The following is a 17740-nucleotide window of genomic DNA, read 5'->3' on the forward strand; positions in this document are numbered from 1 at the left end:
TGCTGCATTTCCTGGGACCTGACTAAAACCCAATTGAAGTCAGTGGCAAAATGTGACATTTCTGGATTTACCCAGAGCTACTTTTAGAAGTTTTTCAGTACTTTTTCCTTGTAGAAAGCATTAGCACCTACCAGAAGCAACACTTTCCCAAAGCTTACCGCGTGGCTATATCAGCCCTCGCACCTGATTGTTTAAAGCACTGTTAGTTAGAAGACCGGCATTTTAATCTCTAAGGCACAGCTTCCATGCAGTGCCTGAGCTGGATTCACCTATGGACAACCTTCAACTGACCAATTCAAGATCTACCTTTCCTTCAACTACAGCTAAGATTAATAGCTGAATATAGAAAAGATGTATTTAGTGGCATTCAAATGCTAGCATTCAGGCTAAGTACTGTTTTTCTGATAAGTTTTCCAATTGGAAAAAAACAATATGCTTTAACTCAAGCAGAGCCTTTCACTGGAAACCTGTCCCAGAAGTCAGCATCAGGGATCCAGCATTTCAGGACAGACAGAGCCCTCAGCTATGCTGCAAGTTCTGAATCTGATATTTTTTCCCAAGGCACATGTCAGCTTTCAGATCCCATGACCTAATTTCTGTGGATCAGTTCTGCCATACTCACTACCTAAGTGACTTTCATCTCTTCCTAATCCCACTTCTTTGTTTTCAGTGCTGGGACCACCATGCAAATGTCCTTGATGTCTTTTTCTGAATCTAGGTGATATTCATGCTTAAAGGCCATTCATATATCATCCTGTTTCACATCTAATCAAATACGTTTGATGAGTGCCACTGATAGACACACCTTGTATTCTTACTCCTTTTTTTCTTTGTTGGACCTGCTTCTCATCAAATCAAATGTACTCAAAATCAGGCTGTTAAATATCACAAATGTATTATCCTATTAAATTTATATGATTCCTGATTTATTACTGGCTCTCTAGAGAAACTACACACAGGCTGTATTGCTTATAAAGGTAAGAGGCTCTGCAATTTTCTATGCCTACATCTGAAATAGGATGCTGAACTGTTCTAATAGCTTGCTGCTAACCAAAAGGGCACTATACTCCCTCCTCTTTGCCAGGTACTCTGCCCTGGTGTTCATCTACCTCCAAGCTGATCTGATGCTGTTACCTACTAGCTTATCTAGGTGCCTGAAAAGTGCCATCAGCACAAAGAAATAGGTCCAGGCAGCTGACAGTGGGATGTAAGGAGACTGGTGTGAGCTTCCCTTTTTGGTGTCAGTGAACTCTTAGATCAGTTCGGCCAACCTTAATTACTCACACCAAGAAAACAAGAATTTCTTTTTCAGCTTCTCTTTGGCTCCTGTATTTCAATCTGTGCCCCTTGTTTCTTGTCCTGGCACTGGGCACCACTGAGAATTTACATCTTCCCCTCAGGTATTTATACACATTGATAGGATCCAGTTTGTTGATTACAAGGTCTGCCTTGCCCGCATCATCCTGCACACTTTTCTTGCCAACCCAGTCCACTTCTGTTTCTTTTCAGTCTCAAATTTTAAGTCTCAGAAGTCTTATCCCTAAAAATCATTATTTCATTTTACTCTGGAAAAAATTATAATGGCTTTGTATTTTTGCTTCGTAAATGCTCGTTCATAATGGATATCAGTAAAAGGCTTGTGCTTTTTTGGGACTAAAATAACACTGTTGTCAAAGGCATAGGCCTTTTGAGTTTGATAGAAATACCTTACAAGCTTGAATAAAACATTCTCTTTTGCATGTTTGGTTTGACACCTCCTTTACAGGTCATTCTCCTATGTGTACCCATTATAGCCAGCTGTTTATCAAAACTTTCTGTACTTTTGTACTATGACTGCTCTTCTCGTATGAAGTATTTTATTGTCATGACAATTGAATTTGATCAGAAGATGGTTTTGGTTATGCCACTTGTTTTCTGAACTATGTATGTGACTGCATCTGTACTTCATCAGATGTTTGCTCTGTACAAGAGGTCATATCCTTATTTTCCTACTATACATTTAAGATAGATTGAAGATAGACAGACAGACAAATACACATAGATGTATCAACACAATTTGACAATTGCATGAATGCTGCTTGTGAATTACACCATTCTGTAACAGAACAGAAAATTAAAAGTTCTTCACAAAAACTATGAAAATCTGTAAAAGGGACAGTTTTAGACTGAGATGAAGTGGGGCAGATGCCAGACATGAAAATAGTACTACAAATTACACAGGGGCATGGGTTTCTAAGCTGCTTGGATCTCACATTCAAAAGAGATCAGTCCCCTATACAAATCCAGCTTCTCCTATGTGTATTTACAACAGAAAATTGAAATTTTTGCACTGATGCATCCACATCAAAAAAAAAAAAGAGTTGTAATAACAGCACTTAGTCAGCTTAACCACACAGACATTGAGCAATTTGTTTTGTTTACTGTGTATCTTTGATCATTGCTCTTCACTGGCACAGCTCCCTAGCAAAATGTTTGATCTCCAGATGACACTCTGAAGTCCAAAGCCATGAACTGACAGAACCTGTAACAGTAACAGAAGACAGTGATAAGATAGCAGAGGGCCAGATAATAACGGAAAATCATCTAAGGTACCATCTAATGGTAATTCCTTCTCCTAGGAGTCACAGAAGCAACGTATTTGCTGAAAATCAAGTTTTTGCATACAAAAGGATAAGAGCAAAATAATTTGTAAGTGAATGCAATGCATGAACCTAACGGGTAAGGGTTACTGGTAATACATGATCTTAGACTCTTGAAACTTTAACTACAAGTGATGGTATCACTTTGGCTGAGCAGAGGGAGGTTCAACTTTATTCACTCTGCTTTACTATTTCTCCTTAACATACACTTTGGTTTACAATTCTGAGCTATCACCTTTCTTTTCCGTCTCTTGCGATAACACAGCTGCTACCCACGACAAAGTATTTGTATGGAATACCTAAAAGAAACAGTATCTCAACCTGTTGGTTGAGATAATGAATATGAATGCATGACCAACAACAATGATATTAATTTAAAAAAAAAATTAATACAAACTGCATCTTGCACTTTGCATGTTACTCCAATGGTATCAGGAATTAAAATATTTTACACTTCTTATCAGCAAAGATATGAAGAACAAATGCAAGCACATTATTTCATCCAGTAGCATTTATATACCAAAAATGTTCTAGTTTTAGATTTTAATTAGAGGAATTTCTTCTCATACCTGTAGTTTTCTCAAGCTCAATGTAAATTATGATTTTCGTGTTACCCGTTCTATGCAAGTGTAGCCAAAATTTTTCCAGCTAGAAAGGAAAACAAGGTGTGGAATCCAGCTTCTTTGTAAAGCTGGGTAAATGACAATGTTTGAATTCAAAGATCCATTTTCTAGGCTTTTTCCAGACAACACAGTGGCACTAACAAGTAATTTATCAAGAATACCTTTTATGTGCAAAATTGTGCTCTGCATGCAAACATACGTATATAACTTTTTGCAAAGCAATAATAAACCTCTTCAACTAGAATGCTCAAACATCTGAGCAACTTTGCATTTCAGGATCTTTACTTAATTAATGGTATTCATATACACACTATCAACTGCTCCATTTCTAATAAATTGGCCTGTGTCTTGCAGAACTGCTTAGAAAGCCACCCACATATGTGCCATCCACATATGTACCACTCAATCTGCTAAATTAAAGAGATGATGTGAAATAACCTCAGGACACCTGGTGCACAATAAGGCAAGTACAATTTAAGATAGGCCAGACAGAAGCTTTGTTAGCTGTGATCATAGCGAGAGATCTCTCAGACAGGGTTCCCCTGTCCTCTGCCAAGCCGTTGTAGATAGATACACCACTTACATACTGTTTCAAAGAAAGAAAAGAGATAAGGAAAGTCATTCTACTGTTAACAAAGCCAGGTGTGCATTCATGGGGAGGGTGGGCTCCAGACAATCATCTGTATGTTAATAAGGCCAAGTACCCATGCCTGGGAAGGATGCACTCCTTAGGGAGCTTGTTAACTGCTACAACTGACACTACATAGAGACGGCTCATGGTGGAACCTGCAGGAGTGGTATGTTCAGCATTACCTTAGCTCGGAAGTGGGGGTTGGAATCCATCACAGACTGCTAGCTTTTAGATGAAAGGAATTTTCCTTTTGTTAGGATAAACTTAACCAGATTTCTCAAAAAAGTATTAATAACTTTTCACCACACCTGTAAAGTTAGATTTTATTGGAAGATTCCTGACAAATTGCAAGGATGATTTGATCATGAAAAAGAGATAGATGTAAGGAAAAATATCTTTAACTGCATAAAAAACTTACAAAGCTTGAACCCACTGGTCTTATTAGTTCTTCCTGAACAGCATGTTAAGTGAAAATTAATTTTAAAAAATCTTGTATATTTTATCTTATTTGAAAAAAGTATTTAGATGTGGAATGAATTTGGTTGTAAGTATTGAAGCTTGGAAATTTTTATATTCTATTTTTGTATTATGCTGACTATAGAATAAATCTTGATACTGCAATAACTAACACTCATATCAACTGATCCTGAGAGATCAACTGCAGCTTCCATTGCATGAATGATGGCAATCTTTGTTAGCAACTTGTTTCATTTTCAAACACAGTTCCTTGCTCTCTCTGCAGTTGTTTTAGGTAATTAGAATGAAGAGATGAAAAAGTGAAGCACTTAAAAAAATCCCTTAGGATAATCCTGCCATTCCAGGTGTGTACAAGGAGGCAGAATTGAGTCTCTTTTAACTTTACTTCTACACAATCCATGCAGTTGTGCTGATAATTTTACATATGTTTGCTCTAACAGGAATACATATAAAGAGTTCATTGGCATGTTTATGCACTAAGCTTTATAGGATTGCATCTGACAGGTAAGCATGACATGATGGTGACTTTTTTTTTTTTGCTGCATTAGTGACAGAATAACTGCTTATAACTGTGTTTTGTAAAACCAGGCTCAGGGCTATTACTGGAATATATATGTATATGCAAACATTTGCCCTTTAAGCCTTTTATGATTATTATTTGGTCTATTGGAACACTTATTAATAACACTTAAAAAAAATTTTTTGTTTAGTCAGATATCAACCTGTATGAACAACCTGGTGGCTTTTTTCTTAAAAATGAACAGATTTAGTTTGTTTAGCATTACGGTACTAGAATGGATTCCATTTGAAAACCAATGATGTGGCACTCTGCCTAGACTGAGGTAGAATTGGTTGGAGTTTAGAGATTACTCAGTCAGAACATTTTATTTAAAGTTTACATATAAATTTACTAATGTAATTTTCTGCATAGTTTCACATACACATTTTGACTGTTTAAAACACAAGAGTTGGACTACTTTGAAACCCCAAGTACAAGCTGATGAATGTTTCATTATTGTTATACTTCAGTCAGTATTCTAAGGCAGACAGACTGAAATATGTGAATATACTTTTCAGTTCCTTTGTGTGTGACAAGAACTCTTTCATAAAGTTTCTATGAAATACCATATTCCCACCTCATTATCCTCGTGAAAGTATACACAAAATGGTCTCACAGTTGAGGGGGAATCATTGTCTGCAAATGACATATTTTTGGATTTTATCACAGGTCTTCTTCCTACCTCACTTCCAGCCCTTATTATGATTGTGAGAGTTATGAAGCTTTTCTCTGCTTTTCACCAGCTTGGAGCCTACAGATCTATTGCTTTCCCTGTGTTCAAAACAAGCAGCTGCAGTGATTTTTAATCCTTCTTCATGATGGTCTTCTCCAAAGGAGTAGCAGTTTCACCGGTGACATGGAGCTATGAAGGAACTACAATTTCTGTCCTGCACAGGATTTTTATTTATATCATAATGACCTAGGTAAGGGAAGAAAGAGAGAGAAAAGCAGTGTCTGGAAAAATAGCAATCCTTAGAAAAAGTCCTTTCAAAATTGGCATTAAAAAGATTTGAAGAAGGAATCTGTTGCCAGAACAAGGTTGGGAATTTGAGGGAGAGGGACTGTTGCAAGGTATCACAGATGACCAGTCTGACTGGTCCAAGAGAACCAAATACCCTGAATCAAGTCTTTTTATTAGAGGGTGGAACTTATACTACCTAACTTCTGTGAGAACACAGAAAAAATCTGCTGTATTCAAATTTGATTCTCCCACAAGAGGCTAAGGGTGCAATTACATTAGTGTTTGAGCTTGCATCAGCAGTGTACTTTTGAATGTACTAACCACCTGCACTTACTGTGGTTTTAATTTACTTTGTGGAGTGGTCTTGGAGCAAATAAATGTTTTTCTTTCAGATGAAACAGAATGAGAAGATATCATCCAGGAGCTTGCTTACTGCATTCCAACCATTCAATCCATGAGATCAGACTAAAGCAAGTCCAAAATAAACCCTTTTGTCTGAATATGAGGCCCTTAGTACCAACAGTTTCACTATGCAAATATTCTCTTGTAGGCAGAATTATTGCTAATGCAGCCATAACTAAGGTTGAGTGAGGTGAGAAACTAAGGTGAGAAAGGTCAGCACAACTTAGCAACAAATTCTCCAAAAACTTTTGTAAGTCACATGTACTTCTGGAAAAAAGCAATTCCAAATCTCATGGCATTTTAAAATTGTTATTGAATCTGAGATGGGCAGTTAATAATATTCTATTTTACAAATTTGGAAACTGAAGCTCAATAAGTTAGCTGGCTCATTAACATCGTATAGGCCTTTCTGTGGTTGAGCTGAGAATTAATGTACTTCTTCCAACTCCCACTTGTATAGACAAGGAAAAAGTTGTAGGTGGCTTTACCACAACATTAGAGAATCGAATCTCTGGTATGCAAAACATACTGTCTTGGATTAGTAAGGCAAATGCATTTCTGCTCCGCATACAGGCAGAAAGATATAATAGATGTTTTGCCTCTAATACATGTACAGACCTCCAAAAATTAGAAAAAAGACCACTAGGTATCATGATATAGTCATATTTTAATACTCCAGGAAGGGAGCAAGACACAAGTAGAGCTCTTATTTTTGCAGCCCCAGAGACATTTGGCTTGTTTTAAGGAGTCTGATTCAGACTGGTTTAATATAGATTCAAAATACTAGTTTCCGACCCAAGTAGTGAAGAAGTATGGAAGGGAGAAGGAATGCGAAAATCATTATAGCCTGAAAAGATCCACAAAGCTCAGTCAAAATACTCCCTCTGGACAGATTTTAGCCTGTTAGAAATAATCTCTTTACAGAGTAAATATTTAAATGTACTGTATTCTATGCAATAGAATTATTAGCAGCTTTCAGTTCCTGAAAATAAGAATACATGACAGCAGCAACTGCTATGTGACAATAAGATCTTTGATTCACCTGTAACACCAAAGTAGATGCCCTTATGACTTTAACTAGGAGGATATAAAATGAAGAAGGATTTGCTCTGAGAAAGAGTGCAGTGGTCACACATTCCTGAATATATCCTTCAGTCAGTGAACAGGTATTTTAACATTTCAACTAATGTTGAAAATTCCTACTCAGAACACAGGTTAATAATGTAGTTTCCCTAGAAATAATGACCCATGATAAAAAGAGCCATGATAAAAGTTCTTAAAGAATAAGCTATTTTCCCTACTAAAGGCAAACCTAAAAATTCATAATATGCCTATGTCATAAATTGTGTCATAAAGTACTGACTAAATATAGGAGTTCAGCATGAACAGTCAGCAATACTCAAAGCAAGACAGGTTACAACATTTCTGTTTGTAATGTAGTGATAGATGATAGACCACTCATGTACATTGAGTGAACAACCATACCCTGAAAGAATTAGATCAACTGACACTGTGCACAGCAATAGAAAAAGTCATTTATTAAGGAGGATGATTTTTCAGGGAGCATGTGTCCTAGAGGCAATGTACTGCACAGTTGTGTGACATTCACACCTTGGACATTTCCTTGTTTTCTTGCCATTAACCTCCCCAAAAATATAATTCATACAAATACCTCAAATTCTACCCAGGTAAGATCGTCTACCCAAGGTTTGAGACTGAATAAAGGTGATATACAAGGAAAAAAACAAGTCACGCTTCAGGAATATAGGTAAGTCCCGTTCTTTAAGCAATCTTCAGAGAATTCCCTTTGGCTCAGCTGGTTGTCTGAAAAATTTGAAGTGGCAAAAATAACGAACAGAAAGTCAGTAGCTACATATGAAAAGAATTTTGCAGCAGAGGCAAAGACAGACTCCAGTTCTGTGGACAACTCATAAGCTTCTTCATTCTGACACACTTCTTCCTCTTCTTCTGTACCTTTCCAAGTTTTCTAAATATCATTCAGGATCTATAGTTAGTAAAGCAATAGGAAGAACCTCCTTCATTACCACTCCCCAAGACCATTTCTTCCTGCCTTTAAAGCTGCTTTGAGCAGCAGACAGTAAGTGAGGAATAGGGACTCATGCTAACAACATAGTAAAAAAGAAGGCTGAAAAGCATCTCTGTGAGAGGCCACTATCTCTCCTGTACATTGAAAAAGGGGTACTGCCAAAGAAAAGGTGTGACATCATGTAACAAAGGATCCATATCATGGGAGCTCAAAACACACAACAGAGAAAGAACTGTTGTATCCCCTCCTCACTGAGGATATTGAAGAACAGGTATGTCTACAGAGAGTGCTCAGAAGGGAGGAGCAATCTAGAAGATGAGGGATAACTGCTTGAAAACAGTCTATAAGAAAGGAAAGGAGATGCATCAGGAATCTGGGAGAGTGAACATCAGAGTTCCTGGGAACAAGCACGGCATCTGAGGTAAATGTAATTGAGGTTCAGCACACCTAAAGGAGTACTTGGATCCTTCCCATCCACATTCATAGAAGATATTTTTCTTCTACACCAGCTTATTGGCTAAAAGCAAGACTTAGCTATTCCCTTGTAATTTACTGCATTGCAAGACAACTGATATTTGATCACAAAGGAATAAATGAAGGTCATATAATCCTTATGACATGACTTTGAAATGATACTAACATATTTTTCAAAAACAGGAAAAAAATTAATTCATTTTCTTTTTGCAAGCATCCTGTGTTTAAGTATGTGGAACATGATTTTAGCTATTCATTGCATGGCATTCAAATAATTTATAGTTATTTCCATGCATTGCAGAAGTTCCTGATTTTTCCTGTTCAGGTCTCCCATTCAAAGAAACCGAGTAATCTATCTAGAAGGCATCCACTCCATTTCCATACTCCCAGCTCCTTTTGTATCTGTATTAATGTTATAAAGAAAACAAAACTGAATTCCTGAGATTGCATTTGAAACTGCTTTCTAATAACTTTTTTTTACATACACTTAACAAAATACTGTGATGAGTCTAACCTGCAAAATCAATATCTTCTAGACTCAGCGCTCCCCCAAGCAAACACATGATCATAACAAAAAGATACTAACCCTGAGGTACCTGAACTGTGCTTGCACTTAGTTTTTTGTCTGGAAAGAAAGCAATTGTAGAATTCAAAGTGATAGCTAGGAAAAATGTATCTTAGGTGTCAAAATACACAAGCAAAAAGGATGGAAAATGATTTACCAACACATAAATTACCTTTTTTTGAAGTCAACTACAGAATATATAGCTATGGGTCTTCAAAGACAATGACGTCTTTGCTTTAATACCTGTCTATGTTTAATTCCAAATACAAGTTATTCGCCAGAGATGAGGTTCTCTCCAGGCAGCTGCAGCAATTATTTATTGTAGCGTTTGAATTCTGACAAACTGAGGCACTGCAATCTCAGTATCAGAGGCAGAGTATCAGAGACAAGATACTATCCATCAGTTCATCAGTAATACCATGTGAAAACAAACCTTCTAACTCTGAGTCAGTAGAGATACAGAAAAAAAGAGGGCAGTAAGAAACAACTGTTTTGGAGTCAGCCTTCAAAGACAGTAGAGTTGGCAAGTACATTCTTTATCTCTACAGAAACATGACTGCAGATGAAATGGCAAAAAGTTCCTAGAACGTCGTTATTTAATTCAGTTCACTGTTTCATGAATTTCTATAGATGGCTTCCTGGTATGGAAATGTCGAAAGTTATGAGCCTTACAACGATAGTTGTAAGCCTTCAAAAAAACTCTCAAAATATTCTTACACAGAAAGAATGTGTTAATATTAATCTAATACTGAGATAACTTAAGTCTAGGAAATATTGCCTGCATGGTATGTTGCAGTCACTTCTGCAGGATAAATAAATGGATGATCCTCTGTATCCACTGAGAAAACTGTGTCGAGTGAAGTGGTTTAAGACAATTTCACAGAGTCATTTATTTCTGAACCAGCCTGTAGGTACATCATAAGTATTAGCTCCAGCTTGGAGGTCTGAATTAGTATTTGGTCTTAATTTCAAAATAAGTTCAGAGGAGCTTTCCCCTTGCTCCTTGCCTCCTCCTGACAACTGTAAATCTTTAGCCCACCAGGACAGATGGCAAAACATTTTGCTTCCTAAGCTACAGTTTTAGCTTAGGCTATCAGCATTCAATCAATCAGATATAGTCAAGTATCTAGATCCAGCAGAGGAAGTAGCAATATCCACAAATACCTGATGAATTCCTTCAGTGTACTACCAACCCTACTCTCTGCTCTTCAATTTAATGCCAGGTTAACAGACTGCTTAATGAGTATGAGGGGTCAGCACAATCAGTTACGACTGAGTCATCTATGTGGAGGAAGGAGAGAAAAGTAACTTGTGAGTTTTTTTTGTTAAAAAGAAAGGTGATTCTCTTTGTCTTTTGCTACATAGCCAGCACTTCACTATTAATTTTATATAAAGGTCATTTCATGTTTAAAGAAATCGCTTTTTTTAGTGCTTTTATAGACATTTGAAAGTATGTGAAGAGATGGACAAGTACTGGAAGATTGAAAAACCTTTGTTACCCTGTACATGAGTTTCGTAGGAAATAGGAGACAATTCACAGCAAAAATAGCTAGTAACTGTCTGAGAACAAAAGCACCTAGATTAAATAGCTCTTGGACTAGCTTGTTCATGGACATTTGTGTTGCTGTAGAACCCATTTTCAGGACCCATATGAATTTGGAGGGGTTGATGGTTTTCAGGGCTTCTGTGCTCGAGCTTAGACTTCAGTTAAAAGATGTGAAAAGCAACAGCTTAAAGCTTGAACACAGGTTCAGCGTGAGGTTTAACATGCAAATATAAACCCTGATTCTTTTCACAGTGTTTAGTCAATTCAGCACCTCCTGTTTAAATTGTTGATTTTCACTTGCTTCATTTAGTACCCTGGTCTCTGCTGCCAGCTTTTATATTCTAGAACATCTTTTATTTCTGATGTTTTCCAGCAGTCTTAGGTATTTCTTGCTAGTTATAACTCCAACAGTCAAATACCACTGAAATATGTTTTAGCATACAGATCAAGTTCCAATATATACTGCATTTAGTTAACATTCAACAGTTACCAGAGAGAAGAAACAAAAGTATGCAAACAGTATCTTCTTTTTTTCTCCTCCTAAATCCTGACCTTTCATTTTTTGTTCTTCCTCAGCATCTAACATGTAAGTACAATGTAAAAACCAGTTGCAGTCACTCACTTTCCAAAAGACATCCTAATAATTAAGGTGACATCCAGAAAGCATTGGTCTTAGGTTGTCCACAGCCTGAGAAGATGAGCACCCATCCATTACCATGTAGATGTCTTACCCTCAGAGCTGCATGCTAAGCAGTGTGATCCAAGAGGGAAGAAGGGAAACATAGCAACTAAGTTTACCTCCTGTCTGGCAAGTGCTTTACCCACCAAATATAACAGCACCACCACTACTCTTTCCTTTTGCCACGTTTTAAAACAAAACAGTAAGCCCTGTTCATCTGTTTGTAAGAATGGCTGCAGATGCCTACTCTAAGGAGTGATTCTGAGATCTCAAAGGGGTGGAGGTGCTTTCTCAAAAGTCCTTCTGCTCTGCAGAGAACAGTAGGGTTTCAAACACACCTTTTTGTGCTTTTTGTTTTGACTAGCTATAAGGGACTTGGCATGCAGGTTTTCTCTTCTGCCCAGAGCCCATCCCTAGGTACCTAGCTCACCACATTTGAAAGCCTCATCAGTTAACATAGGGAATAAATAATTCCAGAGGTCAAAAGCCTGAAAGGTATACCTTGTAATGTATAAATTATAGCTAAGTTTTTCCTTCAGGATTTTCAGGAATCAAACCAGTTACATTTTCAGCTCTACTTTATGTATCAAAATGATGGCAAAAGGATTTCAAATAGCAATTACCTACTGGGAATTTACTCTCTTTTGGTATAATACAGAAAAACTGACATTATGGCTTCACATGTAAACAACAAGCTCATTTCACTTACAATTGGTGTCAAAGATGAAAGAAAAATTGCCCAAGGCAACGAGGTACTACAATTTACTGATTCACTGTCTCCACTAGCATACAGGAGCCGTGCCAGTCTTTTCACAAAATATAACATTTTTCTTCTGTACTAAAAGATTGTTTATATAAATGTCTATTCACTAATTTACACATTTATTTGAACATGCTGTGTTATAGGATCTGCTAGTATGATGTTGGGGTATAAACATTTCATATGAGTCACTTCTTCATATTTCTTTCAGAAATTATTAGAAGAGAAAACCTGTCTGGCTAAAATTTCATAGTGTTTCCCAAGAGTCACAGGATATAAGACCTTCAACAGCACAAAAAGAAGTTCAGAAGTAGAGAAAAGAGACTTTAATTTCTGTGAATCTGTTAAGATCATTTTCATCATTATAATGAAGATAAACTGGACTTATAGTTTCTAGCTTAGTACACTGACATTGGTATAATGAAGCCAGACCAATTACAAGTTGATATTAGAAAATAAAGTGATCTTTTTCATGTTGGAACAAAGAGGAATAAAATCTCAACAGCAGCACTAGGTACAGTATAGCACAGATGTTAGAGACATGTATTTTATACTGCATAGGAACCTCGCTTCACTGTATTTACACTGAACTTATTTACAAATTTGGTTTAGAACTTGCTTTTTAGATGTTGTCAAAGAGATGTAATGAATGAAGTGACCTCTCCGAAGTACATCTGGTTTGCACTAAGATGAGGTCTGCTTGATTCATCTTGATCTTTTAATATTTCCTTTAAAGTTACAACTTAGGTCATTAACTGTTTAAAATAAAAGGTATGACATAAGTCTACTCCATTTATATCGTCTACTGTGCCAAAACAACAGCGCTCTACACTCCTCATCTTCATACCATATCTAACATGAAAATACTCCACTAGAAATATATACATGCTAAAAAACCTCAAGCTTTTCATTAAATCTTATCTACAGTATCAAGTTATACAGAATCAGTCAGCCACAAACAGCTTAAGTATAAATTTGTAGCTGCCTGAAAACATTAATTTGTGTATACTTACTGTGCATTATTGTTGTGTATACTTATGTGTGTATAGTCATACTTATTACGTAAAGTACCAGGGTAATTCAAACATAATTTAGTAATATTACCCACAGATTTTTCTACTTGTCAGATACTATCTATATAAGCACACACAAATCTTCTATGTTTTTAGAACATATTTTGAATAGCATTTAACTGTAGAATCATAGAAAATAGGGCTAGAAAGGACCTTAGGTAATCATAAAGTGTGCCCCAAAGAGAAATAACTATACACAGACTCTTAAAAATCACCAGTGATATTCTCTAACTCATCGCATTCCCTGTAATTATTGTAGCATCTATCAACTTGATTTTGGATTTTAATGCACGTATATAAGAAGAGTGTAAACATGCATGTGCCTGTGCACAGCCACTGGAGAAACATTCTGATAGAAATGCTCTTGATTTAATAAAGAGTTCCCAGTTACTCTGTCTACTGGAGATATCTACTATCTACTGGAGTCTTTCCCAGTCCATGTGATGATGGTATGAGTTCCCTGTGAGGATTCTGCCAGGATTCATTCATACAAAATTTACTGCACAAACACAGACATGTCCTATCATACCTTACTTGTCCTCTTTCTATTTGCTTCTGTCAGGTGTTATTCAGTTATATCAGTTAAGTCTGGAAACAAGTGACCGGAATTTGAAAACTTAAGGAAACCTCTTTTTGTCTGTGTGTGTCTTAATATGTTTCTCCAACCAAAATCAAAAGAAGGATGAAAAACAGCCCATTGATCAGCTATATATGCTGTTACGTAATTTTTGCATAGCTCACTTAGCAGTCACAAGCAGAGTAGTTCACAAGACTGAAGACAATTCAGGTCATTTTTGTATTTAACACTTTGTCATTTCACAAAAGAATTCCAAGAAAATACCCTAAGAGGGACGTGGTACCTTTCAGGATTGAAATCCAGCTTTTCTGTATTCAGTGACCTAGACAAGACACCCAAGCAAAAGAATTCTGTTCAATTTTTTTTTTACTTTTTTTTTATATTAAAGTTCCCCAGGAGTCCAAAGTTATACTTTTGTACATCCCCAGGTCTATCTCAGTCATCACAGGCATTTAGATGCACAAGGCTCTCTTAGGCCAATCCAATATGTTCTCTGAACATGAACCCTACAAAAATAGCACCAGCTATTTTCTTTTAATTAATGGTGACAGTGCAGCTGCCTTTATATAATAGTCACTTATCAAGATTTTAATAAGCCAAATACAATTTCCTTCCTGCCGAGAGGTATACCAACCTACAACTCTCACATTTCCAGAAAGTGCAAGGGTAATGGTCCAGCACTTGACTGGTACTTGACAGAAAAGGCATTGAAAAATCTGGCCATTTATTTTTGGTGCCTAAATAACAGACCCGCTTTGACAGCTTGATTGAGCTCATTTTAACCTGCTTTTATAAATTTGGTTTTAGATCCACAGGTCTAGAGAAAGAATTGTGCATTTAAGTTTTAGGTTTTAGTCAGTATAGGTATTTCATCCTCCAGAAGAAATTCCACATTCCCCGGAAGAAGCCTTCTCGAGTGAATGTACAGTATTTCAGCACTATATATATAATACCTCATTGAAGGAGTTCTTGGAAATGTCTCTAAAGGTTATGTTTCATCTTCAAAACTCATTCTTTACACAGAAATCTTATGAAAAATATTGCATTCATAGTAGCTCAGCTAATGGTTTTTAAAGCACGAGGAAGTTCAAAACAACTATACCCCGAAGCAATTCCTTATCATTGTGAAATTTTACTTAACAACAACAACAAAAAAATTTGCCTATTAAAAAATGAAATTATTGAGTACTTTGTACAGGATTTTCTGCAAAGAGACAGGCTTCTGGACTCAAACACCTAAAACATATCTGAGTTAAAACCATCATCATTAAAGTCTTCCAGTCTGCTACTGGAAAGAGAGAAGCATTTCTGGATCACCTTCATTTGGTGATCCAGAATTTATGGAACCTAAAGTGTTTGTGCTCTTAACTTTGAATCCTCATTTAGTGGAGTGAGTTTGGCTACTGGCCCCTCGAGTGCACTCCATAACCCTAAGTGCCCTATGAGTATATGTTAAAATACATCATATATCAGCTAAGGCAGCCAGTGTCAATGCTGAGGACATAAATCTTAACTCTTGGAATTTTCTGGGCATGTCTTGGCTATGTCTATCTCTGTGTGGGTCTTAAAGCCCTTTTTTCCAGCTAAATAAAAAGCAATGGCCAGATTTTTCAGAATACAGTCTCTTGCAGAAATCAATATCAATGTCAATGTGGCTAAAGCATTCACCTAAGATGAAGATTGTTCAACTTCAACTCCTTACAAGAAATTGTTTCAGAGAATGAAACATATTTCCAGCCTTTCTGTAAGGTTTTCTAAGTATCTTGGTTCAATCTCAATGGCAAAATGCAGATTTTGGGGCTGAAGCAGGAGGCAGGTTTAAACACAATCTGCATAAACAGCAGCTGACACGAAAAGTAAAATCCAGCTTCTCTGCCCAAGATCAGGGGCAGCTCTTACCGTGGGGCCAACCCAACAGAACTGTTCAAACCTCACTGACATTTTTGTCATTGTGTGCTACTAACATCATGAACAACACAGTAAAGGTAACTTGCAATATGAACTTAAGATGTAGAAGCAGGAGCAATGTGCAATGTGTAGCAACTTGTCATATGTAACAGGTTTCCATAACCATCTTCCCATTAATGCTCACATTAATACAGCTTTCACTAATGCATTACAGAGCTCTTGTGCAGAGTAAATCTTAGTGGGAATTTCTCTGGCAATACAGGCTAAAAACCAACAAAATAAGGCAGGGGGACATGTAGGAAAAATTTACAAGGACTTTTCAGTTTCACAAGGTATAGCAAGATTTTTTTGTTTTCTTAGTACCGTCTTGATAGCAAATACCCTAAACTGTTCATGTTTTCTATGATATTGTTCTCCTAAATCTCTGGTGCATTATACATAGACATGCATAAACACAAGCTTACTGCAAAATACTCCATGGACATCCCCAGAAACTAAGCAGCATTAGAGCTACTACTGGTTTAGCCCCTGGATGGAGCAAGGAATTTGACCAATGGCTTGCTCAGCCTACAGTTAAGTGGTGAAAGAAAGAAAAAGTCCCTAGTTGCAGATGTAATATAGCCAGAGAGGGGCTATGAGAGGAAGGTGAAGTACACAAGAATGACTCTCCTCTGTGAAGAAGTGAGGAAGACAAAGGGTGTTTTGTCTAAGTCTCAGCTTAGGGTTGAGAGAAAGGGAAAGCCTAGAGCTACAAAGGAGATAACGATAGAGAAGACCTGTCAAAGGAAATTGTTTTTTTAAAAAAATAACTAGCATTTTGTTTCTGAATGAATCAAAGGGCCCTGGCTCCCTATGGCTCAGCCTAGGGTGAGGATGAAGATTAAAGAGAGGGAATGCTTGGAGCTACGTACATGCCTGGGGATTGGAAAGAATTATGTACAAACAGCCAAAGGCTGATGCTAGAACTCTCCAGTGGAGAATACTTGGTTCCTGGAGGGAGAGGGATCCCCTGGGGTATGATAACCTACATATGGCTAGAGATGGGGTTCAGCACAAGACAGCACACAGCTACAGCTGAAGGGACTCTAGAAAGGGGCTGCCAGAGGAGACAGAAAGCTGCCAGAAGAAATATCCCTGAGGAATTTTTAGCCTTAGGAAGGGCAAAGGTAACTTGTCCAGGGCTCAGCATAGCATTTGAGTTGAGGGAAAGAATAAGCCCAGAGCTACATTTGTAGGGAGGTTGTAGAGTGCCTTTCAATGTAAACTAAGGGCTGATTCTCATATTCTTTTGTGACTATATCTTCTCTAGACAAGATAATGTATCAAGGACATATCGATGCTGTGTCACTGGGGCAAGGGAACTGCCACAAATATCTGAAAACTTTCATAACAGCAGATGATGTACATCCTACTGAGGTCAGAGATAAAATTGAGGAGGCAGATTTTGCATTTAATAACTTTAGGAAACTGCTATTCTGGTTGAAAGTAGAGTTAACATTAACAGAAAAAAATCATATATATAATTGCTGCTTCTTCCTAGTTAAACTGTTGGACTGTCAAGTCTACAGCAGATGTTTCTGGGCTTTCAAATTCTGCTTCTATAGAAATACAGTAAGATTGGGAAGCAAGAAAACAAATCAACAAAATAGTGTCAGTGACTGAAGAACACCTTGTTAATATAGTGGCCTGAACGAAAGAGCTATTTTGTAGTCACATCATAGCAGGATCCTACAAGCTTATTCTGCTACCCCTGGCAGTAAGATAGTCGGGGACATGTTTCAAGGAAGGAGAAATGACACGGGCCTCCTCCATGGTAGAG

Source organism: Gavia stellata, chromosome 5 (assembly GCF_030936135.1).
Source record: "Gavia stellata isolate bGavSte3 chromosome 5, bGavSte3.hap2, whole genome shotgun sequence".
Lineage (NCBI taxonomy): Eukaryota > Metazoa > Chordata > Aves > Gaviiformes > Gaviidae > Gavia > Gavia stellata.